The sequence below is a fragment of the Belonocnema kinseyi genome, chromosome 7 (genome assembly GCF_010883055.1).
Source record: "Belonocnema kinseyi isolate 2016_QV_RU_SX_M_011 chromosome 7, B_treatae_v1, whole genome shotgun sequence".
Taxonomy (NCBI): Eukaryota; Metazoa; Arthropoda; class Insecta; order Hymenoptera; family Cynipidae; genus Belonocnema; species Belonocnema kinseyi.
Window position 1 is genome coordinate 135,091,783 of NC_046663.1, and position 8,436 is coordinate 135,100,218.

General features: G+C 31.3%; 1 protein-coding gene across 1 annotated transcript in view; it reads right to left on the reverse strand.

Moving 5' to 3' along the window:
- Nucleotides 1–7,412, reverse strand: part of LOC117176270 (inhibitor of nuclear factor kappa-B kinase subunit epsilon) — a 31,920-nt gene extending 24,508 nt beyond the window's left edge. The window contains exon 1 of the mRNA XM_033366439.1: nucleotides 7,302–7,412. The gene's annotated coding sequence lies outside the window, so the exon portion shown is untranslated. The remainder of the gene's footprint in view (nucleotides 1–7,301) is intronic.
- Between the last annotated feature and the right edge of the window lie 1,024 nt (nucleotides 7,413–8,436).

Consider the following 8,436-nt stretch of genomic DNA (forward strand, 5'->3'; position numbering starts at 1 on the left):
TCTGTATTCTTCTTAGAGTCCATCCAACCACAAAACAGTTCTTAGCTTATAATCTACCTTTTTTAGGGAATCCGCGGATTTCCAAAAAACAAAATCTTTGTTTATATCTTTGAATCCGCTTGATTCGGCTTTTATTTTAAATTACTCGTTTTTAAGCATTGATAGGTTAGTTTAGATAATCAGTTGGATCAGCTGTCAAGTAGAAAGTCGCGACGGCCGCGAAACCTGATTAATACAAATTTTTAAAATTAATATGGCGACTGAAGTGGTCTTATTGATGCTCAGTTGTGTATCTTCGTGACGTCACATCTGTTTGAATGTGACCAAATAGACGTAAACTAGAATTTTTTAAAAGTATTATATAGAATCCTACATTTTTTCTGTTCTCCATAACGTTATGCGCTGCTTCAATTTTCCAAAAATATGTATGTTTATCGTATTTTATTCAATAACCCAATTACTTATCTTAATACTCTATACGTTAGCAAAAATTGATTTACATATAAGAAATTCTTTTTTATAGAAAGAATAAAGAATCAATTTATTCGAATTAATAAACCTATCAAAAATCTTGTTATCATTGTACATAAAAAATGGTCCATCAAGCTAGCACCTCCACAGACGAAATTTCCAAATTTCTATATATAAGAATTTTCGGCTTTTTTGGGATGTATTGCCGTTTTTTGGTCTCCACCACTTTTTCTGAAAATTCAAATTTCGAGGCAGGGTGCTGGCTTGCATCAAGCCAGCACCTCTGCTATATAAAAATTGAAGAAAAAAAATCAGACACGTCGGAATTTTTGGCATTTTTCGGCTCTTGAACGCACCAACAGGCAATTTTCAAAAACTAACCCTACTGAAAATAAAACTACCCCTTGTAAAAACTCAAATTCGGAAAAAAAGAAAACCTGATTTTGAGCTTATTTTGGGCTCTCGAATGCGCCACAAAAATGTTAAAAACCACCCCTATGTATAAAAACACTACCCCATTAGTAGAAACCTAAACCTCGGCGTTGGGATTTTTAAAGAGCCCAAAAATCAGAATCCATTTGACCTGTAAAATTCTAAAAAAGATTATTTTTTGACAAAATCTTATCCGTCAGGTAGCCAGGGGTTGTCCTTGAGCGTAATGGGTTGGAGCGCAAAAATCGGTGTTGGTATTTTCATAGAACTCAAAAAAATCAGACTGTAGTAACACTGTAAAATTCGGAAAAATATTATTTCTTGACAAAGTGATATTCACCTGTTAACAAGGGGCTGTTTTTTAACGTTAAGGGTTGGAGCCAAAAAATCAGAGATTCTAGAAACACTTTAAAATTCTACAAATGATTATTTTCTGACAATGACATATTCACCTGTTAACAAGGGGCTGTTTTCTAGGTTAAGGATTGGAGCCCAAAAATAACAATACCGATTTTTGTGCTGCACCCCATTACGTTAAAAAACAACCCCTGGTTACTATGTAGATGAAACTTTGTCAAAAAATAATCCTTTTTAGAATTTTACAATGTAAATGGAGTAACTGATTCTTGAGCTCTTCAGAAATACCAAGACCGATTTTTGGGTTCCAACCCTTAACGTTAAGAACAGCCCCTTGTTACCAGGCAGATATGAGTTGGTCAAAAAATACTCTTTTCAAAATTTAACAGCGTAAATAGAGTCTCTGATTTTTGGGCGGTTCAAAAATATCAACACCGATTTTTGGGATCTAACGCTTAACTTAAATAACAGCCCCTTGTTACCAGGCATATGAATCAAAAAGTAATTTTTTTAGAATTTTATAGTGTAAATAGGATCACTGATTTTTGGTCTCATCAAAAATATCAGTATTGATTTTTGGGCTCCAACCCTAATAAGATTGTCAAAAAATAATCTTTTTTAGAATGTTACACTATAACTAGTGTATCTGATTTCTGGGCTCTTCAAAAATACCAACACCTATGTTTGGACGCCAATCCTTGACGTTTAAAAACAATCCTGTGGTAAAAAGGCATATGATACTTTGTAAAAAATAATCTTTTTTAGAATTTTACATTGTAAATGGAGTCTGATTTTTGGGCTCTTTAAAAATGGCAACACCGATTTTTGGGTTCCAACTCCTAAAGTAAAAAATATCCCCTTGTTAACAGAGAAATATTACTTTTTCAAAACATAATCTTTTTTAGAATTTTACAGTGTCACTAGAGCCTCTGATTTTTAGGCTTTTCAAAAATAGTAACAACGATTGTTGGGTCCACTCCTTTACGTTCAAAAACAAACTGTGTTTACCTGGCAGATGAGTCTTTATAAAACAATAATATTTTTCAGAATTTTACTGTGTTGCTAGAGTCTCTGATTTTTGTGCTCTTAAAAAATATCAACACCGATTATTGTGCTCCACACGTTTACATTAAATGACAACCCCTGGTTACCACGCAGGTAGGACTTGGTCAAAAAAATAATTTTTAGAATTTTAAAGTGTCAATAACCCCTCTGTGCACTGTCAGTATTTTTGGGCTCCTTGAAAATACGAATTCGCGTTTATAGATAGGTGTTTGATTTTTTAAATGTAGGGGTGGTTATTGAAAAAAAAAAAATCAAGCATTGGAATGCCCAAGAAGGGCCCAAGACTACTTTCTATTTCGTGTTTCTAAGTTTAGGTTTCTACTAATGGGGTGGTTTTTTTGTACATAGGGTTGGTTTTTTTGTACGTAGAGGAGGTTTTTAAAATGTTGGTGTGGTGAATTCGAAAGCCCAAAATAAGCCCAAATTCCGGTGCATTTTCTGTTTTGCAGATTTTATTTTTGCAAAGGGGGTGTTTTTTGGATTTTTTTTTGTGCATTCGGAAGCCCAAGAAAAAAAAATTCTGATACAAAGAAATTTGGTAATTTCGTTTGTGGAGGTGCTAGCTTCATGGACCTCATAAAAACTATTGTTTTAGGGCTAATTGCAGGTATTAAAATAAGAGAGTCGTGTTTCACTTCAAAAGTAACAGCATAAAGTTTCTAATCAAAAATAGGACACAGATAATATGATACCATAAAAAAAGAGATCTCTATTTTTTGCAGTGTATATCTTTAGGGATCCTTTATAAAATTAATAACTCTGTTACCCTATCTCTCTTTATGAATAACATCTCTACCAGTTCTCTCTTTTTTTGGATTTCTTTCATGATAAAGTATCTTGGCATCGTTCATATAAATAATGACCCTGTGCGATTCTATGTTCTCAAATAACTAAGTAATATATACGACATCTATGAAAATTATTTACATTTTTATTCATATTTCTATACAATTAATACATGCTTCAAGTTCTCAACATTCAAATGACCGAAATTATAGTACCAATCCAGAGCACTAAATTAACACTAAATTCATGCGTAAATGAGAATTTTATGTTACTAATAGTTTCCAAGTTTTTCATTTCGGAGTCCGCTAAAGTCAGTTTACTACATGATTTGACTAAAATTACTGGGCACAACATTTAGTTTTTGCGGTACATTCCAGGTAAAGATATTTGGTCTTGATTTTGTCTTGGGTAAAACCAGGGACAGAGAGTAATAGGTTTTGCTCAGTTTGGGATTTATTCCCTGAACCAACGAAAAAGGCCCGTTAGGTTTTACTCTTCTCAAGATCCGAAAATATTTACTGCAGGAAGAAAGTGATCCCATCCCGAGTGGACTTGCCTCCTTCTCAATCACTCAGAAACGGATGGGTTGCGACAGCATCTGGTTAAGTTTGAATCCCAAGCAAAACAGGTACAGTGGATCGGTCCTTTAGTTTGTGTACTGATCAAAACAAAGTACACGGGTTTCCATCTTTGAAAGATCGAAACCTCCAGAATTCTGGTAGGTTTTGCTCCCGATGGAAACTTAACCGAAGATACTTTCAAATGATCCCGAAGAAAGCGAACTGCCATCCGAAAGAGTTAGGTTTTGAACCTACTTTCAGCTCTGTGGACTTTTACTCTCTGTCTATGGAATATGATTTTAATCTCTGAGATGCTGTTTTTAAAAACAGAATAAAAGCTACTTTCTAGTAATTTAGCCATTTCTCGCTAATTCGAAATTATATCATACGCATTTAAAACACAACTATATAATATACATTATTATTTGATAATGAGACAATAATGAAGTGATTTATTGATTAATTAATAATATAGAATATATTAATAAATGGGTAAATTTGTGAATAGTGAATATTTTATTACAATTATAATTGCATACAAATTTCTTGATATTGATATAAATATTGAATAATGTAAAATTAATAACATTCAGAATTTTATTTTTTAATTAATCACTGTTTGTTAGCGATTTTATCATTTTTTAAATTCTATCATTTGTTTAGATTATATTTTCAAATCTATTTTTTTTCTAAAATTCAATTTCTTAAACGATGTTATTTTTCAACCCCTTTTATTTGTTAAACAATTATTTAAGTTTGTTAAATATTTTATTTTTTTAAATAAATTTATTTTTGAAAAATTTAACTTATTAAACAATTATTTATATTTTATTTTTAAAATATCTGATTTAGCAATTTCATTTATTATCATTGATTAAATAATAATTAATTAACTAAGGGAATACTAATAATTGGTGATAAAAGTATTCTAACTATAATTCAAATAAATTTGTTTGAAATTTAATTTTTAATTTTATGGTCCAAATATCTATAACTTTTATTTCAACAATTATTTTGTTCAAAATTTGTAATCAAAAAAATAATTGATTTTCCTAATTGAATTCTTTAACCAATTCCAGTATTTAAACAATTTTTTTCAATATTTCAACCTTATACATTTTTGATTCTTCATCAATTTTATTGTTTAACCATTTTATGTTTTCTTTGAATTTATTTTCTTAACAATTTTCTTTTTTAATTACTTTTTTTTATCAATTGTATCATTTTCTTAAACTCTATTATTTGTTTAAATAATATTTTTGAAACTATTTCTTTTTTCCTGAAATTTAATTTCAAATACTATTTTATTTTCTAAACAATTGTTAAAGTTTGCATAAACTTTATTTATTAGATAAATTTATTTTTGAACAATTTAATTTTTCAAACAATTGATTAATTTTTTCAATATTTTAGTTTTTAATATATTATAGGTTAATATAATTTATTATCATTGCTTAAATAATAATTAATTAATCAAGCGAATAATAATACTCTTATGATAAAAGTATTCTAATAAAAATTTACATAAATCTGAATTTTTGAAGAAAAAAAAAATGTATTGGTCAACAATAATTCCAGCTAGTGACTGTTTATCAAAATCCGAAAAAATATTGTATGTGGTGCCATCCAGTAAAGTTTCGTCTCCAAAAGATTCATCAGAAACGACACATTCTGACTCACTAAGAGATCGATCCCTTGAGAAACAGCAAAGGGGTTTTACTCTTAGGATTCAGCTCCCTAGAAGATTCAAATCCTATAGAGAGTCAGTAAGTTCGATCTTTCCAGTCTTTCGATCTTCTACTGATTCTGTCCATACCGGAGTGGGGGCAGAGATCGTTCAGTGAAGAATTACTCTTCTCGGGATTCGTTCCAGGCACCAACGTGTCTGCTTGAATCTTTTCCCCAATAGTTTGCGGAGGGATGACTTCGGCCATGAGGGATTGGGTGACGCCTCTTTCAAGCTACAATTCTCCCACAGAATATATCTCCTAAAGAGCGCGTTTACAGCATCACTTTCGGCTCACTCGGGATTCACTCTCAGTCCCTGGGTAAAAAAATTTCAACTTATTCTCTATGCCTAGCTTGTGAGACGGAACCAGACTATTTTTGATATCTTAAGACGAACATTTTCGACTGAGATACAAAAATTGATGCCTTGGCACAAAATTATTTGTTTTTGGAAGATACTGACAAAACTAGAAGAGAAGCCAAAAAGTTGGCAGCCTTTATAGGTTTTTGAATAACTTTTTTGGATGTCAGCTTTAAGCATTTTTTGTAATATTATGGATCTTCTGAGTGATTCAAGAAAAATATGATAAAAAAAGTAAGAAGTTAAAAAAGATGAATATAAAACACTGAATCTTGTATTTCTTATTAAAATTATCCTTCTTCAGCTAACCTCAAATAATATTTTGGACATCCAAATTAGAATAGCGCTTGAAAATTAATACTTACATTTTAAAAGATAATACCTCTCTGATTTGTTTCTTTTAGTGAAAAAGACTGCATGGAATTTTTTCAAATTAAAAAGGGAAATACTACGGAAGATTCTATGGGTAAAAAAACTGTCGAAATTTTTCTTTGTCTATTATTTTAGATGTAAGTAGGAATATGAAATGGAAAAAGATTTTTAAAATACCTGCAAAATCCAGGAATAATTATTTTTAATGAAGGAAAAAATGGTTCTTTTGGATTCGGCTAGATTAATATGCATTTTGAAAAAGCTGAGAAATGTTGTCTCCCGTGGGGAAAAATGGAGGGGCCCCCGTCAGGGCCCTTATGCCTTGTGGAATCCATGAGGGTAATCCAGGCGTGGTACCTTATGGAAGCGATATGCTAATCCATAGGGACCCAACATGGGCTTCCCTCATGGATCCCACATGGTTGCCATCATGAAAATCCTCTTGGTTTTTTTTGGCCAATGTTAGCACCTGTACTGGCATATCTCTGGGATGATAAGACTACTTTGTACTGGACTGTCAGTATTGGGCTACCACTGGATATCACTACTGGCACAGTACTACCCCAATAGGAAATTCACCATGGGCGCAGTACTGCGTCAGTGCTAACTGGTACCGTACTGCTATAATCTAACGATATGACAAAAAGGGTATTAAAAAAATCAATATTAATTGATTGCGAGTATTTTGACTGCAAATATTAATAGTCCTGTGAACAGTGATTACATATGTAACATTTTTAAACATTATATTACAAATAAAATTTCTAACGCACGGGGTATCGAACCTACATATCTCTACCTAAATCTATCCGCTAAAAGTCGCGAGTGCTAACCACTGCGCTAAACCGACAAGTTGAAACTCGGTGAAAAAGCCATCCTCATAAGCTACAGCTCAGAAAAGTTAAAGTACTAATTTTTAGGCTCTCTTTTTCTAATGATTTATTATCATACGACGTTATCTAAATGTAAAATACACGAAGTGTTAACAGGAATATCAATAAAATGATTATTAAATAAATAATTTAAATCGTTTAGCATTTTTCTTCGCGTAAGATTTCGTTTTTTCACGTTGTTGACAACTTTACAACTTTTTACAATGACGGGAAATGTAATTTTTTACGAACATTTAAAATTTTTCATAAAGATGAAACTTAGAATTTTTTTCTTACAAAAAAGCAGGAAAAAAGCTGTTTTCGGACAGATGTATTCATAGTTCATATCCATCCACATCCATATTGTCAGGGTTCGAAATTCAGAAAAGTGTCATTCAATTTTCGTCACAAATTCGCTGTTTGTAAGTCTGAAATTATAAAACATTAAAATTAGTAGTGTCAAAAAAATATAAGACCTTTTGAATTTGAAATTTTAATCGTTGATCCGTGAGGGCAACCGAGCTGGGTCCTCTGCGGGGCCCCCTATGGATTATCCATATTGTGAGAGTTCGAATTTCAGAAAAGTGTCATTCAATTTTTGACAGAAAATCATTATTTGTAAGTCTTAACTCATGAAACCTTGAAATCAGTAATGTCAAAAAAATATTCACCCTTTGAACAAAAAAAATAATCATAATTTCCTCTGCTAAGTTAAGCCAAATTGGTTTCAGGTTTTCACATTTTTATCTTCACTTTCTAACTTAAATACTCCACAAAAATACAGTGCAATATATACTCCATATAGTGAATCCGATTACTTTTTTGTGCATCGCTTGAAAAATTTATTTGAACAAATCATAGCATTTTGCTCACAAAAAAATCGCTATAAACGAAATTCACCTAAAAGATTCCACTAAAAGAAATGATTAAAAAAAAAGTAAATCAAATTTCAACCAATTAGTTGAATTCTTAACCAAAAAAAGATAAAAAATGTACTAGAAGAGCGAAATTTTTAATCCAAAAAGACGAATTGTTAAACAGAAAGGTTATTCTCGTACCAAAGTAATTGAATTTTCAACCGAAAACTATGACTTTTGAACAAATTTGTTGAATTTTCATCACAAGAATTAAATTAAGCATAAAAGAGGAATTCTCAACTAAAATAATTTTTAAAGCCTACAGAGTCATTCCTAAAAATTATTTGAACATGTACAAAGTTTATCGCATTCAAAACTTACCTACAAGAATAATATTTATCTGAACTTTTTAATAGGGGATTGAACATAAGGTATTGCAGGAAACGTTGACCTTCGTAAATTTTTTTTATTCTGTTTACTGTCGCTATAGTCTTCATCAACGCTTTCTTGACAATCACTCTCGCTGTCATCATCGCCCTGCCGAATAATTATGCTTTCAATACTTGCTTGCCTTG